Genomic DNA, 21,534 nt, shown 5'->3' with positions numbered 1-21,534 from the left:
ACTAGGGAGGCTCATTAATGAAGGGGGAGACATAAGAGGGGGTCAATGGGAGATTAGATCTCCACCCTTGATCAAGGAGAGCTGAGATCTAATCTCAGCCCTTGATGCTAGGGATAGGGCTTCTCATCATTAAGGAGACTAAAAAGGAGGAAAAAGGCAAGGAGAGTCCTCATTCTTCATGTGCAAGTGTTGGAGAAGAGCGAGGAGGAGAAGAGGAGTAAAGGTTGTGATAGCAGAGATTGTTTGCTCAAGGAAAAAACTACAGCAAGAAGAATACCATTCTCAGACCCAAGTTACGAGGTTGAGACACAGGCACGCAATTCGAGGAAGTGCAGCTGCTACAGCAGTCAGGTTCAACATGCAAATCGAGGAGAAATAGTGCAGTTTTCGAGGAGGGTTAGTCTGCATTAATTGCAGACCTGTGGCATGCATTTCCAGGAATTAAATGTTGGACTGACAGCATGATTTTCATGGCATTATAACTCTGTAAGATAGACCTGAAAAATGACAAGAGATTCCTCATCTGAGCATTGAAATAGAGGGGTTTGTATGCTGAGAAGTGACACAAAATTCGAGATCTAGAAGTCTTATATTGGCACATTTTTCTAAGCAGAGAAAAGCAGACAGTGGCACAAATTCCTATGCAGTGATTGTTGAACTAGTGGCACAAGTTTCCAGATCTGTGGTACAAATTTCTAGGAACCTGGCACAAGTTTCAAGGGAAGAAATAATTACTTTGATGTGTAATTAATGTTGTAATAAATTCTCTAAGATAAGCAAAATAAAATCCTCCTTCAAACTGGTTTTCCCCTTTGGGATTTTTCCAGGGCCTGTGGTTGACCAAAAACTAGTGTCATAAATTTCTGTGCATGCTTGTGAAATTATTTATTAGCTGAAAGCGAAAGAGAAAAGTAGTGGTAGCCTAGCAGTGTTTCTCTTGAATTTTATATTCATGTTTAAATGTGCAATGAACATGGGGTTTAGGCATTAAACATGATGAGCAAAACAAACTGTAACTGGGTGGGGCTATAGTGGGCTAGAATTTTCTACATAATATCAGAGCCAGGCTGTGAACCTCGACTGATGAACAGTGACCAACAAACATAAACCAGCCTTATATACCAAAGGTTTGTGGTTGAGAGGGAGGTTGGTTGCTCCTTTTTCAGTGTTCATAAGTTGTGTTGGTTGAGAGGGTCAGATGGCCACTAGTTTGAGGGTGGAGGATAGGTTGAGTGGGGCTGAAAACTTTGGTCCCTAGAAGGAGAGGATAGTCTTGTTGCTTGAGGAGTTTGAGTTGTGGGATATTGTAGAGAGTGCAATAGTTCCACCTACTGATCTTGTTCAGTTGTCAGAATTCAACAAGCGTAATGTCAAGGCTAAGAGGATCCTTCTAGATGCAGTGAAAGACCACCTTATACCTCATGTATCAAGGAAGAAGTTTGCCTATGAGATGTGGGAGTCCCTGATTACACTTTACCAAAGCACCAATGAGAATAGGAAGATGGTGTTGTGTGAGAAACTAAGAAACACCAAGATGACCAAGACTAACACAATGACCTCATACTTTACCAAGATCACACGGGTCAAGAATGAGTTGTCTACAGTGGGAGAGATTATCCCAGATGACCAGTTGGTCAAGATGGCACTGAGTGGTTTTCCCAAGAAGTGGGATGGTTTCATAGATGGCATTGTTACTAGAGAACATCTTCTAGATTGGAGGAGGATGTGGGATGATTTCATCCAGGAGGAGACCAAGACGAGTGCCAAGGGTAGCAGCCAGCATATGTGGGGTAGATGAGGAGGAATATGTTGCCCTCACAACTAAAGCCAAGAAGAAGGTTGTAATATTCCTAATGGAACTATTAAGTAATAACAGCCACAAATTTCTTAAACGCAACCAAAGATCAAAACATTGCAAAATAACAGCACATTAACAATTTATCCCCATGGTAGTAGTACAATAGGTAAGAACAAGTGCACCTAGGCTTGCCAAAGGCAAGCTAGACAAATCTCAGGTGAGAAAACAAGGTGCCCGGATGATGGGAAGTGACTTCTCCTCTATGCTTTGCGCTACCCTTGAAATTTGCACAGCTGGATGGAAAGAAATGGCTGTTATGGCCGCCTCCGGTACTCAAAAAATTTTGGGAAATTAACCCTAGGCTCTCCACAAATAACCCACAAAAACCCATGAAGGAATTGGCCAAATTTTGACCTCGGAATTTCGGCCCAATTTCCCCTAGCTCTTCTAACTGTTGGCTAAGTTGGGATCCCTGTTTGACCCCTCAAATCTGCCCAGAAAGGGGTTGTCCTAGTTTTGAGTCTTGATGCTCCAAAATTGACCCCAAGATGCTTGGCCCTCCTCTGCTGCTTGAAAATGTCATCTGTGATAGCTGGAGTGTTTTATGCTCCTCAAAAGCTAGGAAATCTCGACAAATTCCACTCTAATCAAAACCCTAACAAACCCAGTTCCTCAATCCCTCGCACCGGGCTTCCCACAAAAGGCTCCTCCACTCCCTGCGCAGTCCTGGGGGGGAATAATGCAGGCCCAGCGACACCAATTCGTTCCGTTAAGAAAGGCACCACTTCTCCTGGGAATTTCCTCCTTCCGGCAAGTATTTATGTGATGGATTAGCAGCCCAGCAATGACAGGTATCTTCCCTCTAGCACAATACCTCCCCAAGCGTTGCATAGCTCCCTTTTCTGCATCCCATTGATGCCAAAAAAATTGTGTTGCTGCATGGTATCCTCCCAGTTACCAAAGATGAGTAGAATTTACCTCCCTAGGGTGGCACTCATGGTCCACCGAAGAAGAGGGAGATATTTCCCTTGGAAACCTCTGTTGCTAAACAACACTTGTGACTCAGGTGAACAACGTGAGCAACAATGTGTAAAATGTCAAATGATCAAAAGTACCAAATGGAGACCTCCAAGCTCTATTTATAATTGTTGGCCCTCTCTCCTTTGGTGGCCCCCACCTTCCACTAATTCTCACCCCTTCCTTTCTCTCTCTCTCTTCTCACTAGTGTGAAATGCTCCATTGGTCGAATTTCCTTCTCTTTTGGTCCCCAAATTCCACTAGAGCTATAATTTTCTATTCCATACGTTAAAAATACCTCCAATACCCAAATTACAAAATTGTGCTATGCTTAGCACCAATGGAAATGAAATAGTCTAAGAATGAAAGTGTATCACTTTCATTCTTAGACTATTTGTCCTTGTTGTCATACCTGTAGACTTGAACCTCCTTTCTTCGCACGTGTGATTATTTCTAGCCATAGAAATAGTGCTCTTCACTTCGGTTCTCTTTCTCCTTCCTTCGCTGCACTAGGAGATCTCTTCTTTGCCCTTCGTTACCCTTTCTCTTGCCTCATTTCTTCGCAGATTTCAGATATCCTTGGTTGATGTTGTAATCGAGCGGACAACCTCTATATATAGAGGGTTGTCCCTCCTTTTAGGACGACTAGAAGGCCGACTTGAAGACTGTTTGCATGCCGACTTGTTATGTTTACTTCGGATGGCTTCTTTGGTGGTGTCACATGCTTGGAGGAGACTTCGATGGTGCCTTTACTTTGGAGGAGACTTGACTTTGCTTGGAGGAGTATTCTTTGACTTCTATACAAAAATATACATGGTGTAACATGCCCTTAAGGTCTTCAACATTTTCTTTTCACTATTTGACTCACCTATAGCACTTTAACATGTGCTAGACCTATTTCAATGAGCAAGAAACTCATTGACATATATTATAAAAATAATATTTCTTTTTCTTGAATAAATACAAATATCAAAAGTACATTTATGTTGACCGAACCTAGTTACATTTCCTTCAACAACTCTTGCCCTCTGTTTGAAAAACATGAGCAGAAAAAAACCAAATTTCGCCTTAAGAAGTTGCTATTTTGCGCCCTCACTAAAAAATCGTGATTTTTTGAAAATAAAAAATCGCGGAAAAAATCGGCCCTGCAAAAAAATTGTGATGTTCGCATCACTGGTGCTAAGCATAGCACAATTTTGTCAGTGATACACTTTCATTCTTACTGTCGTGGTATGACAGCAAGGACAAATAGTCTACGAATACACTCAAGAATGGGAGACCTTAGTAACACGAGTACCTGGGTTATCAGAATCTCGTCTAATTCAGTCATACATCTCGGGACTCAAAACCCATTTACAAGCAGAACTTGAGATGCATGATATTACATCTATAGAAGTAGCAAGACGAAAAGCAAAAACAGCCGAAAAGAAATCTGAACCAATATTTTGGTCAAAAGCGGAAAAAACTTATGCAAGACGAAGGATACCCCAGTATGTGGACTCAAATAATACAAGATATGTTCCACCACATCGTCGTGAAGATGAAAAATCTAATGTGGAAACGCAAAGGATAAAAGAGGGTAAATGTAAACGTTGTGGTGAGAAGTGGGACCCCAAACATAGATGTGCTAAAGGAAAAGAACCAAAGAACCTATATAATTGTGAAGCAACCAATGATTCAAACAGTGAAGATTATGACATAGAAGACACAGAAGACACCCCAGAATTCTCACCAGAATTAGATGACGGAAGTATTTCGCAAGTGTCATTATCAGCAATGACAGGTATATTACAACCTCAGACTTTAAAGTTAAAAGGACACATAAAGAAGAACAACGTAGTGGTTCTCATCGACTCAGGTAGCACACACAATTTTTTAGATGCAACCGTGGCAAAGAGACTCAATATCTTTTCATTTCCCTTGCCAAACATGAAAGTGATGGTAGCTAACGGTAAGAAGATTGAAAAGGTGGGAAAATGCCATAAGGTCAATTTGCAGATTCAAGACTTTAATCTAGAGTCTTCGTTCTTCATGGTACCGTTAGGAGGAGTAGATGTAGTCTTAGGTATCCAATGGCTACGAACTTTAGGTACTTATGCCGCTAACCATCAAGTACAATTTATAAAATTCAAATGGGGAGGTCAGAAGTACAAACTACACGGATTCCAAGCACCAGAAAATCAAGTTGTATCATCATCTCAGATGATGAAGCTGAGTCGAAAAGGAGCACCTGCTTATGTAGTACAATGTCACCAATTAGAAATATTATCTACAAATATGACCAGAGAAGAGGCACCAGAGATACAAGATTTGATTCGGAAGCATGAAAAAGTAATTCAAGACCTACCTATGAAGATGCCGCCTAATAAGGGAATTGAGCATACAATAGATGTCAAGGCAAGATCAGACCCCGTCAACATCAAGCCGTACCAATATCCACATCATCAAAAAACGGAAATTACAAGATTAATCCAAGACCTTTTAAAATGTGGGACCTTGGTCATCTTGGAATATCTAATCAAGAGGAAGGACTTACCCGAAGAAGATGCTTTCTGGGAGAATGAATCATTCTTCAACAACATCCGTTGTTACTTATGCTTTGAGGACAAAGCATTCTTTCGAGAGGAAGGCAATGTTATGTAAAAAATTAGTTAGATTAGGTTTATTATTTAATTTTCAGTTAAATTAGGCGAAAGGGCACGATCATAAGATCATGCCCTTTCCCAAAGGGTGTCCATGGCAGTATATAAGCCAGGAACCCCATTTGTAATCACCATCATCTATCTATTTATCTTTTTAATACAATATTTATACACATAATTCTGCGTATCAGAAGTTTTCTGCTTCAGTTTGAAACTAGGCCTACAAGGCCTCCCAAGACAAGCGAAGAAGCATATCTCTCTAGCGAAGGAAAAGGACCCTAATTCTCTAGGGTACCCCTCCCTTCTTGATATAATGTTGACCAGCGTGGACCTTCTAGGACTGCGGTTTTGGTGTGGCAATCTCTCCTAGGCAGGCCGTAGATTTTGGCACACAAACCGAGGCAAACTAACCTCAGGTTTGACCAACGTTGACTACCCTAGTTGCTAGTAGCAAGTTGACTTCTGTTGACTTTATTTAACTGAGTTTTTCAAACTGTTTTTGAGCTGCCTCTTCTTGTTGGAGGTCGAGTTGACTAGAATATTGACCAAGCTGATTGGAGGTCAATTCTATCTTGTTTGACCAGCTTTGACTTTGTTGGCTAGGGTTTGCTGCTGCTATCATAAAATTACAGATTTGTATATTTGTACTATTTCTCTCTCTGCTGAACTATTGAAGATTATAGAAGAATTGATCAAAGGGTTTCCCCACATTGGGGTTTGTCCCTGGCTAGCCGCCACATCTAGTGTCTCTTGTCTTGGCTTGTTTTCTGTCGATCTATTTATGTTCTATCAGCATTTTACTTTATGTTAATGTGATTGCTAAATAGTGAATGACATTGGGCTAATAAGAAGAAATTGAAGTAAATTGCACTAAGCATAGAACATACCATAACTTAACATGGTATCAGAGCTGAGGTGAAGACAAAGCCCAAGCAAGAGCAAGAGCAATCACTGAAGACTGTTGGAAAAAGTCTTAAGACTTCATGGGTTCCTCATCACACTTCCCCACCGAAGACAAGCTCCGTGAGAAGTCTGACTATCACGGATGGAAGATGTCTCTTGATTTGACATTAGAAGAGCAGGAAGTGTTGGACTATGTGAGAGGCATAATTATTGAGCCTCCATCAAATGCACCGGTTGCTGCAAGGAACAAGTGGACCAGGGGTGAAGTCAAAGCAAAGAAGATCATCCGGGACTCTATCGACAAGCGCCTGGTGGCCTACGTTTCTGAGCTGAACACCTCCAAGGAAATCTACGATAGACTGGTAAGCTTGTTTAAAGTTAGTGATGCAAATCAAGTTTTGTTCCTTAAAAATAAACTAAAGGAAATTAAGAAGGGTAAAGACGAGGATATGCAGTCCTACTTCTTAAGGATCACTGAGATCAAGAATGATCTCCTATCAATTGGGGAAGTCATTCCTGACAGGGAACTGACTATCACAACTCTTGGAGGGCTCCCATCCGAATGGTATGTATTTAGAACCACTCTTCTCAACAATAATGTAATTCCAAGATTTGAGGAATTGATGGCGAGATGCATTCAAGAAGAGACAAGGATGGAAGAGCAGGAAATGCCTACATTTAAAGGCAACCCCACTGCTTTCTCCTCTCATGCTAAAAGGAGAAATAATTCCGGGTCTAAATCTAAAGGAAAGGCCAGATCAAAAGGTGGAAGGAAAGGAAAATGTTTCGTTTGCAACAAAATTGGCCACTATGCGAGGGAGTGTCCTAATAGAAAGGACACATCTCATGACGTTGATTAAAATCACTCCCGAGGCAACTCCAACCACAATCAAAGGAATGGCAGGTTCAATGGCAAAGGAAAGAGGAATGCCAGAAATCAAGGAAGTGGTCAACCCTCCAAGAAGGCAAGAAACTCCAGGTATGAATCTAATGTTGTTAACAATAAGCAAGATGAATATTATCTAATATCAGCTCTCTCAACTACTTCTCCTCCGGACTCGTTGGGAAATTGGCTTATTGATAGCGGTGCCTCAAGGCACTTCAGTGGTTACAAGGAAGCTCTCTCTAATCTGATAGAGAAGGAGACCAACCTGGAAATTATTCTTGGAGACAACTCCACCTATCCCGTGAAGGGTGTGGGGAATGTTACTCTTCAATTGAATCAAGGTAACACAATTCATTTGCAAGAAGTCCTATATGTACCTGATCTCAAGAAGAACCTGGTATCCATTTCGGCAATGGAAGACAAAGGTTACAAGGTGGCCTTCATCGATGGCAAGGTACATGTATGGAAAAAGAGTTTTAAAGATGCTTTCTCTCTTGGGTTTCGAGTTGACTCTCTATATCAAGTCGGATGAAGTCTGCTGGGAAACATGTCTTGTGACACATCTCTTTAGTCCGAACTATGGCATTGGAGGTTTGCCCACTTTCATTATAAGGCTCTACCCAATGTGAGACAAATGGTGACCGGGGTGCCCTAGTTCAAAATAGAGCAAGAGGGTGTATGTCCGGGATGTGCTGAAGGAAAGCTCAAAAAGGGACCATTCCCCTCAAGCCATAGCAAGACCTCTGATATATTGCAACTGGTTCACTCCGACATATCTAGTATGATACCTATGAACTCTTTGGGAGGATATTTATATTACCTCACTTTTACAGATGATTATTCTCGCATGACTTGGATATACTTCTCGAAAAAGAAGGATGAAGTGTTCACCTAGTTTCGTCAATTCAAAACCTTGATCGAGAATCAAACCGAAAAGAAGATCAAAATCTTAAGGACTAATAATGGGACCGAGTATGAATCCAATGAGTTCCATGACTTTTGCAAAGAGGCTGGCATTAAGAGGGAGACCACAACACCATATACCCCTGAGCAGAATGGTGCGCCCGAGAGGAAGAATCGTATGATTGTGGAAGCTGTCCATGCTATGCTCCATGATCAAAGGCTTCCGAAGTTTCTATGTGCTGAAGCTGTAAATACCGCCGTATATGTTCAAAACCGATGCCCTCATCAAGCGTTGGGTTCCAAGACACCCGAAGAGATGTTCACTAGTAAGAAACCTAATGTATCTCATTTTAGAATTTTTGGAAGTCCTATATATTTTCATGTGTCGAAAGAGAAAAGGAATAAATTGGGTGCATCTGGAAAGAAGGGAATCTTCGTGGGCTATGGCAAAAATTCTAAGGGCTATAGAATCTATGTGGCTGGTCAAAGGGAAGTCAAGATTAGCCATGATGTCACCTTTGACGAAGATATGGCTCTTAGGAAAGTTGACAATCTTCCTATGCCAAGGAAAACTAAAGAAGCTAACACCAGGAAACTGGACAAAAAGCAAGATGAGGCGATGCCCGAAGTGAAAGAACCTATGGACCCTATTGATCCCCCTCTGCAAGAGCATTCCTCTTCTAAGAAGAGGCCCTCAAGGCTTAGGGGGACACTTGATGATGCCGAAGGACACATTGCACCCAGAGGGACTTTCCATCAAAGTAAGAAGTCGACCAAGTATCAAGGATACTTGACCATTATGAGCACGATCATTCAAAATGAGTCGTCATCGTTCGTAGAAGCCGTAAAGCATCAAGTATGGAAGGATGTTATGACTGAGGAATACGAGTCCATCCTGAAGAACGATGTTTGGGATGTGGTCAACAGACCCCAGGACAAAATAATTATCACTTCGAAATGGCTTTACAAAATAAAGCATGGAGTTGATGGAAGTGTTGAAAAGTATAAGGCTCGTTTTGTCGCTCGTGGCTTCTCTCAAAAGGAAGGTATAGATTATGATGAGATATTTGCACCTGTTGCCCGATACACCACCATCCACTCGGTCATAGCCCTTGCTGCTTCGCAAGGATGGAACCTACATCAAATGGATGTCAAGACTGCGTTCTCGCATGGTTCGATCAAAGAGGAATTCTACGTGGAACAACCTGAGGGATTTGAGATTCATTATCGGGAATCTCACATGTGTAGGTTGAAGAAAGCCCTCTATGGGCTAAAGCAAGCACCTCGAGCGTGGTATGAGAGGATCGATAGCTACTTGATGAAGCTAGGATTCACTAGGTGTGAAGTTGATCCAAACCTTTACTTTAAGGTTGAAGATGATAAGCCTCTCATACTAGTGTTGTACGTTGACGACCTCTTTCTCACAGGTGCAGACCCCCTCATTCTCAAATGTAAGAGGAAGTTGGCTTCTGAATTTGAGATGGACCTAGGATTGATGCACTATTTCCTAGGGCTGGAAGTCTGGCAGGAACCAGGGGAGATTTTCATATCTTAAGGAAAATATGTGGTGAAGACATTGGAGAGATTCAGTATGGTGGACTGCAAGCCCGTGACTACCATGATGGAGCTTGACTTCAAGAAGTTAAGCGGTAGTGTTGCCGGACTTGTTTTGGGAAATGCTACCGAGTATCGTCAACTCATAAGAGTATTGATGTTCTTGGTGAACTCCCGTCCAGATATATGTTTTGCAGTCAACACGTTGAGCCAACATATGGTTGAGCCTCACCACTCACATTGGATTGGTGCCAAGAATCTGTTGAGATATCTTCGTGGCACAATCACTCATGGGTTGAGATACACTGCCGGAGATGTGAGACTACATGGATATACCAATGCTGATTGGACAGGCAGTGTTGTGGACCGAAAGAGCACTTCCAGGTGATGTTTCTCTTTGGGATCTGCCTCGATATCCTAGATGAGCAGGAAGCAGAAGTCGGTGGCTTTGAGCACCACTGAGGCAAAGTACATTGCTACGAGTATGGCCTCTTGTGAGGTTGTCTGGTTGCGGAAGCTCTTCAGTGAGCTGTTTGGATATACATTGGATACTACCGTGATCCTGTGTGACAACCAGAGTGGGATTCGCTTATCATAGAATCCTGTATTTCATGATCGCTCCAAACACATCGATATCAGGTACCACTTTATCCGGGATATGGTACAGCGAGGAGCAATAAGGCTCCATCATATCGCTACAGATGAGCAAGTCGCCGACATTTTGACGAAACCCCTGGGAAAGGTCAAATTCTTGACTTTCTGAGAACGACTTGGAGTCGTTGAGAGACCCTCTTATGAGGGTCCTATATGATGCATACATCAAGCTCTGGGAGCTCCCGGGGGGGCTTGGGGTACTTCTTGGAGTGACAAGCGACCATAGGGCGACTCACCCTCCCCTAGTGGTGCGCTGTGTACAGGGTGAATGGTTCAGCCTTCCCCTGTGATACTCCGTGGCGACTTATGGACAGGATGAGTGATTCTCCTATCGAGGCATCCTACCCATGCAGTCTGGGACTCATGGGAAGTACCTCCCATTTGGCCAATGAGTATGGAAATGGAGTTAGGGACCATAGTAGTACTATCGATGGACGTATCGTTCTATCTACCATACTCCCTATGCTAGGATGACCTCCATTGATCTGGCATCAATTGGAACTGACTTCGAATAAGTAAGAGTGATATAGCTCACTCTCTTTTGGCACTGATCTGGGATCAGTAAGAGTGGTATGACACACTCTCTGGGACTGACTTCGAGTCAGTAAAGGATGGTATGATACATCCTCAATCATTTCTTCTTCTTCATAGTTCAGCAGAGCAGAGCCGAGCCATGCAAGGCAGTGCATTTGATGGCAGAGAGTACCGACAGTCTGATGGATTAGAAGATGGAGTTCTCCCTAGTTGAGAGGGAGTGTTAAAATTGGCAACTAGGGCCAAACTCCATGTGGGTCATCTTACTTATGGCAACTGATATTTTTCTTGGATTCCTCTCATCGAGAGGTGTAGGATTGATCTAACGATCATCCGATTTCGACATGTATTTATAACTAAGTTGCACGAAACGGGGAAACGCGGAAGCGAAACGAAACGGGGAAGCGAAACGAAACGCGACCTCCCCAAATTTTGGAAACGGGGAAACGCGAATATATATAATAATATATATATATATATATTAAAAATATTTAAAAATTATTATTATATATATGTGCAATCATAAAGCATGAATGATACATTTACTTACATAAACATTTAAACATTAAGATTAAATTTACATCACATTTACTACCTGGAAACCCTAAAAAAAATTAAAAACAAATTAAAAAAAAAAAAAAATTAAAAAACAAGTGTTTTTTTTGGGGAAACGTGGCACGTACGGCCTGGAAACGCGTTTCCGGCCGTACGGCCAAGTTTCCGTTTCGGGAAACGTGGCTGTACGGCCGGAAACGCGTTTCCAGGCCGTACGGTACGCGGAAACGCGTTTCCGTTTCGTTTCCGTACGGAAACGGACCCTGTACCTGCGTTTCCTGCAACTTAGATTTATAATGAATTTATTTGTATTTACTTGACAATTTGTCAAGGTCGGCCAGCAACTAAATGTGTGGCACACATCCTCAACGACTCATATAAATACAAGTTACCTTGAGGCATTATTCACTCATCTCATCTCTCACATTCTTCTCTCTCCCCTTAGTTGATTGGGTACACACAAGGAGCAGCTCTCACGTGGGAAGAAGAAGGACGCAGAAAGGAGGACACAGAACTGTTTGACTGCATTGACCGAGTTTGACTAGGGCTGCAGAAGGTCTCTTTGACCAGCGTGGACCTTCTAGGACTGCGGTTTTGGTGTGGATGTCTCTCCTAGGCAGGCCACAGATTTTGGCACACAAACCAAGGCAATCTGACCTCAAGTTTGATCAGCGTTGACTGCCCTAATTGCTGGTAGCAGTTTGACTTCTGTTGACGTCACACGTGCGATGAAAGGAGGGTCAATTCTGCGGGTATGACAGCAGGGACAAACAATGCATGAACTAGTGTTGTTTGGTTTTGAAACTAGGCCTACAAGGCCTCCCAAGACAAACGAAGAAGCATATCTCTCTAGCAAAGGAAAAGGACCCTAATTCTCTAGGGTACCTCTCACACGTGCGAGAATTAGGGCTGCAGTGCTGTCACGCTAAGCCTACCACTATATATCAAGAAGGGACTCAGATGATCAAGAGAAGGGAGGAGTATCCTTAGGTGAAGGATATCACTAAGTACAAAGATAAGCATCTCTTCTAGGTCTACTAACAGTGGAAGGAAGAACAAAAGTGTCAGAAGAAAGATGAAGTGTCGGGGAACGAAGTGCCGGAAGGAGGTGGACAAAGTGTCGGGGAAACATAGTGCAGAGAAAAGGAAGGACTAGACTTGTCTAGGGTTTGGCATTGATCAAGAAAGAAGTTTCAATAAGAGAAGACTTACAGAAGGGTTTTCCTCTCAAGAGACTAGAGGTTTTGGCCCTGGCAGAGAGCCAATATCTTGTGTTTTTGTTCTTAGGTTTTGATAGCAGTTTGATGAAATACACACACATGCATTAATAAGAAAAGAAGAAGATTAAGCTAACAAAGACAAATTGTAAAAATACTTCACAAATTGTTATCTAGTCCCGAAGAATCACTCTACACCTAATTGCCCTAGATTCTTCAACAAGAGTGAGAGCTAAGGAGGACGAGAACCCATCTACAAGGGAAAAAGAGAAGAAAAGTCAAGGAATTTAGCATCCCAAGCAAAAAAAAATCAAGTTTCGAGAAAGTTTCTTCAACAAAGCGTGGTTTTCAGGTATGCAAAAACTTGATTGTTAGATTTATTTATTTAATTTATTTTTGTGCCCTAGTTTTTTTACATCATTTTTTGTTGGGTTTGAATGTGTATTTTTTGCCATTACTGTTGCATTGAGTTGAGGGGTTTTTTTTGTCAAAAAATCAAAATGTTGGATGTCAATTTTAATTTAATTTTTAGCTTGCAATTCTTCTTATGTCCTAGGTTCAAACTTCAAACCTCATCTTACACTAAAACTCGAGTTCAACAAAGTTACAAACATGCCAAGGAAATTGGACCCTCTGTGGAAATTTGGTAAACCTGATGGAGGGTTTGACATATCAAATTTGACTTGCAAGTTATGTGGGCATCATATGACAGGGGGGGTATACATATTGAAGTATCACCTTGCACAAGTTCCTGGACATGAGATAGGGCCTTGCTCAAATACAAATCCAAAAATCATCCGAAGAGCCCTCAAATCATTGGAAGAAATAGAGACAACCAAATTGTCCAAGTTAGCGCTAAAGAGTCAAATAGCAGGGAGTAGAGTGTCAGAATTGGGAGGTGACCGTGAGAGTGGTACTGGTTCTACTTCACCATCAACATCTACACCCAACCCTGTAGCTACCTCATCATTTTTTGTTCCTAGAACCACACCTGGTGCACAACCATCTATCTCGTCAGTTATTAAAAAAGGGAGAAGGAAGAAGCTAACAAGTTGTTGGGCAAGTTTCTTATTTGGAGTGATATTCCTTTCAGCATTGCCAAAAACAATCCATTTTTCCAACCCGCAGTTGATGTTATTGCTATTGTTGGCCCAGGGTACAAAGTCCCTTCATATGATGACTTTAGAGGGCGCATTCTTCAAAATGAAAAGGTTGACTACACTAAGAGATTGGAGGAGTTTAGGGCATCATGGGCACACACAAGATGCACTGTGTTGTCGAATGGTTGGACCGATCAAAAGGGTAGAAGCCTTATTAACTTCTTGGTTAATTGTCCAAGAGGACAATGTTTATGAAATTTGTTGATGCATCTGCACATATCAAAGATGCATGGTTATTATGTGATTTGTTGGATGTGTTCATTGAGGAGGTGGGGGTCCACAACAAGTTGTCCAAGTCATAACGGACAATGCTACAAATTATGTTGTTGCTGGCAAGATGCTTAAGGAGAGGCATTCTAGCTTATTTTGGACATCTTGTGCTGCACACAGCGTTGATTTAATGTTGGAGGACATAGGAAAATTTCCTTTTGTCAAAGATATTGTTGAGTCATCAAAAAGCATTACAAAATTTATATATAATCATGCATCTGTGCTTCATTTGATGAGAACATTCATGCATCTCTTCCATCCCTCTTGAATTCTATGTGGGATGTGAAGAGAATGTTTTTTTTCAAAGGAATGGAGTGCTTTGGCATTTAGCCGCAAACCAGAGGGAGAAACCATATGCAGGTTAGTTTCACACCAAGAAAGCTTCTGGGTGGGTGCAGGAAGTGTGTAGCATTACTAAACCTTTGGTAAAAGTTCTTCGATTAGTTGATGGAGACAAGCCCGCAATGGGCTACTTGTATGAGGCCATGGATAGGGCCAAAGAATCCATTCGGAGCTACTATGATGATAAGAGGGATGAGGGGTTTGAGAAACAACAACTCCTATGGGAAGTGATTAATGAGCAATACACTCCATCTTCCCATTCATGTAGCAGGAATCTACTTGAACCTCGCATTTTCTTACTCCTGTGGTTTCTTATTTGATGTTGAGGTCATGGATGGATTCTTCACTTGTGTTTAAAGGATGGTGCCATCTCCAGCAGAACGTGCAGAAATCTCCAAAGAAATGGAGATATATAGGATGGCAAGTGGCACATTTAGCTTTGACATGGTTGTTGTGGATAGGAAGACTAAAATGCCAGGTAAGCTTTAGTTTGTTTCGAATTTCATTGTCTCTTCAAGTTCATACTTTGTTTCAACTTTCAAATTTCATTTTTTTCTTATGTTTATCTTATTTGGTGTAACTGCATGGTGGAGAAGCTATGGTGGCAGAGTACCCAATCTCTGAAAGCTTGCCATTCAAGTGTTCAGCCAAACATGTAGCTCCTCGGGATGTGAGCGCAACTGGAGTGTATTTGAAAAAATAAACACCAAGAAGTGCAACAGGTTAAAATATTCCAAATTTCCAATTAATATTTTGAATTCATTAAATAATAATTTTTTATAATTATTATTTTATTATTTATAATTTATTAATTTATGACCCTTGTACAGGTTGGAGTTGACATGGTCTATGTCTACTACAATCTTCAATTGTGGGTGAGGCAACTTGAGAGGACACCTGATGTGGAGGCCATCTCATTGGATGGAATTGACACCACTGCTGCATCGAGGGTTGAGGCCGAGAGGCCTATCATGGAGTCGGCCCCTAATTGGCTAGAGCAAGAGGAAGGGGAGGGGGTAGAGGAGGAGGAGCAACAGGAGGAGGAAGTGACACCACCTACCCCTGTCACTAGTAGAGGACATGGTCTACCTCCTATAGCTCCTAGTTCTTCAACTTCTAGAACACAAGAGAGTCCACTGCCTACTCCACCACCATCTATATCTAGAGGGAAAGTTGTTGCATTTTCTCACAAGAGAGGCAGAGGAAATCAATAGTATTAGTTATTTGGTTCATTTTATTGTATATGACATTATGACTCATGATATGAGATACATCATTATATTTTTTGTTGATATTTTGAGGCTCAATTGGGACTCAATACTTAGTATTCAGGACATGATTCACTGTTATGTGTGATGTAGCACTAGAAATGATATTACACATCTTATATATTAGTTCTTTTTTCATATTTATGTGTCAATGCATTTATTTTATGTTGTGGATGCTTTAGATATTAAAAAAATTGAAAACAAATGAATATTTTTGTATTTGCCGATTTTTACCCATTTTTTCTCGATTTTTACAATTTTTTCCGATTTCGAACCCTCACCGATTTAATCCCAATCGTGATGTTCGCAACATTGCTTAGCACCTCCCCAATAAACTCCATTAATCCCCTCAAATAAAAAATCAAAATTGGGATATTACAAAGGCTAAGAAGGGGTCTTCTGATGGGCCCAAGCAGAAAGGTAAACAAAAGGAGAAGGAGAAGGACATGAGCAAAGTGAGATGTTTTGTTTGTAAGAATATGGGTCAATATGTCTTTCAGTGTCCCAAAAAGAAGGAGAAGAAGAATAGCATTGCAGCTTCAGCCAAGGTGGATGAGTTTTCCACCAAGTTTGATATAGAGCTTGCTTTAGTGGTCAATCTTGCCACTAGTGTTACATCCTCTAGTGTTTGGTTTATTGACAGCTTCTTGCCATATGACTGGAGGCAAAGAGCACTTTACAAGTCTTATAGAGAGGGATATAGACTTGGAGGTGGTGCTTGGAGATAACTTCAAGGTCAGAGTAGCAAGTATGGGGATTGTATCCTTTCAAAGGGAGTCATTACCTCCCTTGAAAGTGACGAAGATCTTATATGTTCTAAGGTTGAAGAAGAACCTGATTTCAATGTCTAGTATTAAGGACAAGGGGTACGTAGTGGTGTTCAGAGATGGACGGATGCTCGTGTATCCCAAGGGATCCAGTATCACTTATGCTAGAGGGATTGGAATCCGTCATGGGCGACTCTACAGGTTCATGTTTCAGCCTACTAGTGCCTTAGTGGCTACGACCAACAGTAGTGAATTATGCAAGTTATGGCACAAGAGGATGACCCACTTGCACCATGGAGCATTCAAGATGCTGAGGGAGATTGTTACTGGTGTACCTGATTTCATTACTGAGCATCACGATGTGTGCAAGGGGTGTGCTTTGGGAAAGTACACTAAGACTCCTTTCACAAGCAGTGATAGCAAGGTAGCAGGTATATTGGATTTAATACACTCTGATGTGTGTGGTCCTATATCTTCAGTATCACTTATGTTACTTTCATTGATGACTACTCCAAGAAGACTTGGATTTTCTTTATGAAGACCAAGGATCAAGTCTTCAAGAGGTTCCAAGAGTTTAAGGCTCTTGTGGAGAACCAAACAAGGAAGAAGATCAAGGTCTTAAGGTCAAACAATGGAGGTGAGTATACCACCGATGAGATGAAGGAGATTTATACGAGAGTGGGCATCAGGAGAGAGTATACAGTGCCATATAACTCTCAGCATAATGGGGTGGTAGAGAGGTGTTGAAAAGTGTAACTATGATTTTATGTAATCGGTCTTCATAATGACAAGGGTAAATATGATTTTATGTAATTGGTGTAAAGAAGTAAATAAAAATTATTTATTTAAACTTGAATCACGAGTTCGATGATCAAAGAATTTTATTTTAGTTAAGGTTCCCATTGTGAGCCTTTCGGTTTTGTCACCAAGTCATAAAAGTCTATAGAGTCAATGTCATGTATGAAGGACCCTTCTTGGGCAAGTTACACATTTGTATGAATTATTAAAAGAGTTAAAAAAGGCCCTCCAAGACCAAGCAAAAGCACCTCCAACAAGACAGCTTCAAGATGGAGTAAATGATCTACACTAAAGGACATGTCGGCTCACCTTCAACTCAAGTCGGCTTATTTGATGGGCAAACCACTATAAATAGGGCAGCTCAGCCTCATTTCAGAGTCAGATTATCGGTCAAGGTCTAAAGCTAGAAAGAAGTGTGAAGTTCATCAAGAAGAAATCGTATAACTAGCGATGAGAAGAGAAGGAAGAGAGAAGTCTTTTGGCATTGTTTTGGCACTGTTTTTGGGCCAAGTACACTCCACACTTGCGAGATTGCAGACCTATTTGTTGCAGGAAAAAGGGCAAAATATTACAGTCATATTTTGGGTGAAGAATAAGGAAGATCTCAAGCCGAATTATCAAGAAGAGATCTCCCTCTAGAGCGAAGATAATCAAGGGTCAAAGTTGGTCATCCACACGTGCTTAAGGGTTTCTAATAGCGGCCAAAAAGGTTGCATATCTAAAGCAGAGAAAAAGGAAGTCGAATTCTGAAGGATAACCGAGAAGGAGGAAGAAGCGGAGGTTTGACTATTGTTGACTCAAGCAAGAAGGATCTCATCAAGGAAGCTTTGTGTCTTGGTCTTGGAGTGGCAAATAGGTCCAGGGTCTTGGCCTTGGTATTCGTCAATTAGAGTCTCTATAAGAAGAAGAATTCGTCTGGGATTTCCTGTCAAGTGGGAGAGATTTTGGCCCTGGTTGATAGCATATATCTTGTGTCTCTTGTCTCTTTGTTATTTATGCATTAATAGTTGTTTGATGGAAAGAACACTATAATAATCTAACTCAAAAAGAAGATCCTAATCTATTGAAGTAAAAAGCATTCACAAGCAGTTATTATTACTAGAGAAATGACATAATCTTGATGCCCCAGATTTCTCAACATGGTATCAGAGCAAAGGTGACAAAGTCAAGGAAGGGCATCTTATCAAGGGACACTCAATGATCAAATCTCGAGAAAGGCATCAAAACAAATCTAGAAGAAAGTTTGCACCATCAAGAAGTCTTGGAATCCTCAAGTCATCTCAAGAGACCACAAAGACCCTACTCAAGTTGAAGGATTTATACATCAAGTTCCCTTCCAGATAAGCAAGACCAAGGGTGTTGTCATCAAGATTCTAAGGTGATCTCCCTCTCATTGAAGCAAGGTCCTTATCATTGAAGACATCATCAAGAATTCATCATCAACAAGGACAACACCATCAAAGGATCTAAAGTGATCTCCCTCCTTGTGGGGTCAAGGATCATTATTGAAGAGATCTATCTTCATCAAGGAGAAGTTCTCTATCATTTATATTATCATCAAATTCAAGGAGGCAACGAGTGGAAGAAGCATCTTCACAAGTATATTCATGTCTGAATCTGTCAAAATGTCTTTTTGCAAGGAAAGCAACAAATTGGTTGGGGTTTCAAAATATCTTGCAAGGAAAAAGAGGACAGATCTGAATCTCATTGATAATGAGGTTATGGAATAACCTCATACTTTATGAGGATATCGAAGATAAGAGATCAACTTCAAGATCTGGGGGAAGTAATGTCTGCCAAGGAGATGACCATTGTAGTACTAAACGCAGTACCAGAGAAGTGGGGTAACTTTACTTCAAGCATTTATGGGAAGAAAGAAGCTACTCCATTCCAAGATCTATGGTCACCATGCAAGATTGAAGAAACCAGGATGAAGGCTAAAACTGATGTGGGAACTAGTGAGCAAAATCAAGCATATGCTGCTACGACAAAGAGGAGGAAAGTCCGGAAAACTTGGTTCTCAGAAAAAGAGAAGGAACATGGCTAAGATTCAATGCCATGGATGTTAAGAATATGGGCATTACAAAAGCAATTGTCCTAAGTTAAAGAAGGACAATAATAAAAGAGGTAGAGAAGAAGCCCATATCACCGAAGAAGTGGAGGAAGTTGAAAAGAAGAAGTCCAAGAAAGAGGTAGTAAGAGATCTCTACTATGACTGAGATAGTCTTCATCACCTAAGTTATTTTCAAGTTCTTATTCTTAAGTCTTCTGTACTAAGATATGGCTATCACAATTCACTAATAAAAATGATGGGATGCATCATGGCATCATAGAAGCATTGAAAGCAAGAACTCATGACATCATCATAGAGAAGGATGAAAGATGGTCAAAATTGAAGTCCATGGTAGTGACCCATGGAATGATATAGCTCTTGGAAACCTCTTTAGTAACATAGGTGGTACTTATAGGAAAAGAACGAAAAGGTCATCTAGTACAAGGCTCATCATACATTTGTCAAAAAGAAACATCTGCTGGATGAGGATACTTAAGATTCTCTATTGGAAATCTTCATCCAAAGGTTCACCAATCAAGCAAGGGTTTCATCAAGAATTCCAACTTGTGGAATTCATGGGATGATGACAAAAAAGGTGAAGAAAATCATGGGATTGAAGTTCCTTCAATCAAGGAAGCTGCTATAGGAAGTCTGGATGACCTAAAAGAAAAATGAGGTATGTATACTTGTATTCGATAATGTAGAATCATGTCATACGGTTGCAGGTAACATGGATAAATGCTCTATCGTGAGAGCATGATCAAAAGAAAGGAACTCCTTTGAAAGGATGCAGGAAGACATGAGTCACACATTGTCTAGATAAAATCAACATAATATGTCCTCATATGAAATACGAGGTGGTTGACAGTGATTGAAGGAACTCTGATTAAAAGTTCCTAGGAAGAAAATGTGTGAAGAAAGAAGGAAAGAGATCGAATATGCAACCATGAAGAAGGCAATCAACATCTGAGGACTAAGAGATTTGACTAGGATATCTCCATGAAAGATATGAAGACTAGGATTTGACTAGGATTTGACTAGGATATCTTCATATCTTTCACTAGGATTTGACTAGGATATCTCCATGAAAGATATCATTACTAGAGAAATCTCCTAATCTATTGAAGTAAAAAGCATTCACAAGCAGTTATCATTACTAGAGAAATCACCTAATCTTGATGCCCCAGATTTCTCAACAAGAGGAAGAACAGGACCATAATGGGGGCTGTGAGCCATGTTGCATGATCAGAGACTACCTTTCCTTTTATGGGTTGAGGCTTGTAACACTGCAGAGTATCTGCAAAACGGGAGTCCACGTAGACTGTTGGGGTGTAAGACTCCTGAGGAGGCCATTTCTGGGAAGAAGTTTGAGATTGGACACACAAGAATTTTTGGGTGCCTTAATTATTCAAGTGTCCCCGAGGAGAAGAGGACAAAGTTGCAACCCACCACACTGAATGCAGTGAATCTATGAAAACATCATTAACATGTTTAATGGTCCCTAATGTATTTGATGTCGAAATGGAAAGGGCTAGAGTAGCCTAAATGGAAATTAAATTGAATGCACCTAAGTCTGTGTGATTCCTGTTGAGGCAAGTATATCACCATTGAAGAGGAAGTGGTGCTCAATAACCACTTGTCATGAGAAAGGCAGTGGCACTCAATAACCACTTGTTGTGAGAGTCAAAGGTTTGTAGTCAATCAAAATCACTTGATGTAGTATATGTTTGTGGTAAGCTGAAACTGCCAAAGGTTTGTACAGTTAAGAAGGGTAATCCAAGAAAACCCAAGGCATGATTACGAGTAAGCCAGAAAAACCCAGGTTGATGAATGTTGATGATGTAGGAGTTGAATGTACAAGTATGAAGGTATGTTGTTGAACCATGTATGAGAAAAGGTTTCCTATAGAACCGGCAGATGCAGCTGCTGGAGACCCATGTATTCTGGTGGATGGTTACTTTTTTATAAGGACTTCAACAAACATATTATTTATGCTTTGCAAGTACAAGATAAAAGTTGAAAATAAATGAGATTGAAAGCAAAAGGCCAAAGAAGAAAAGTGCAGAAGATTAAAGATAAAGATATGACCAGTTCAAAAGATAGTTGAAGATATTGAAATCACAAGTACTCATTAAGGGGGAATATGAGGAAATGACTTCCATTAGTGAATTATAATTAACTTTTAAATTATATGATGAAAATGTAATGAAGTA

At 40.8% G+C, this 21,534-nt stretch overlaps 1 protein-coding gene across 1 annotated transcript in view; it reads right to left on the bottom strand.

Moving 5' to 3' along the window:
- LOC149150401 (ABC transporter F family member 3-like) overlaps positions 1–21,534 on the bottom strand; it is a 183,165-nt gene that overhangs the window by 80,403 nt on the left and 81,228 nt on the right. The gene's annotated exons all lie outside the window — the stretch shown is intronic.

The sequence above is a fragment of the Pinus tabuliformis genome, chromosome 9 (assembly GCF_031772625.1).
Source record: "Pinus tabuliformis cultivar Carrire ecotype Pingquan chromosome 9, CPIR1, whole genome shotgun sequence".
Lineage (NCBI taxonomy): Eukaryota > Viridiplantae > Streptophyta > Pinopsida > Pinales > Pinaceae > Pinus > Pinus tabuliformis.
The sequence above is the reverse complement of the archived record's forward strand: the minus strand, read 5'-3'. Positions and strand labels throughout refer to the sequence as shown.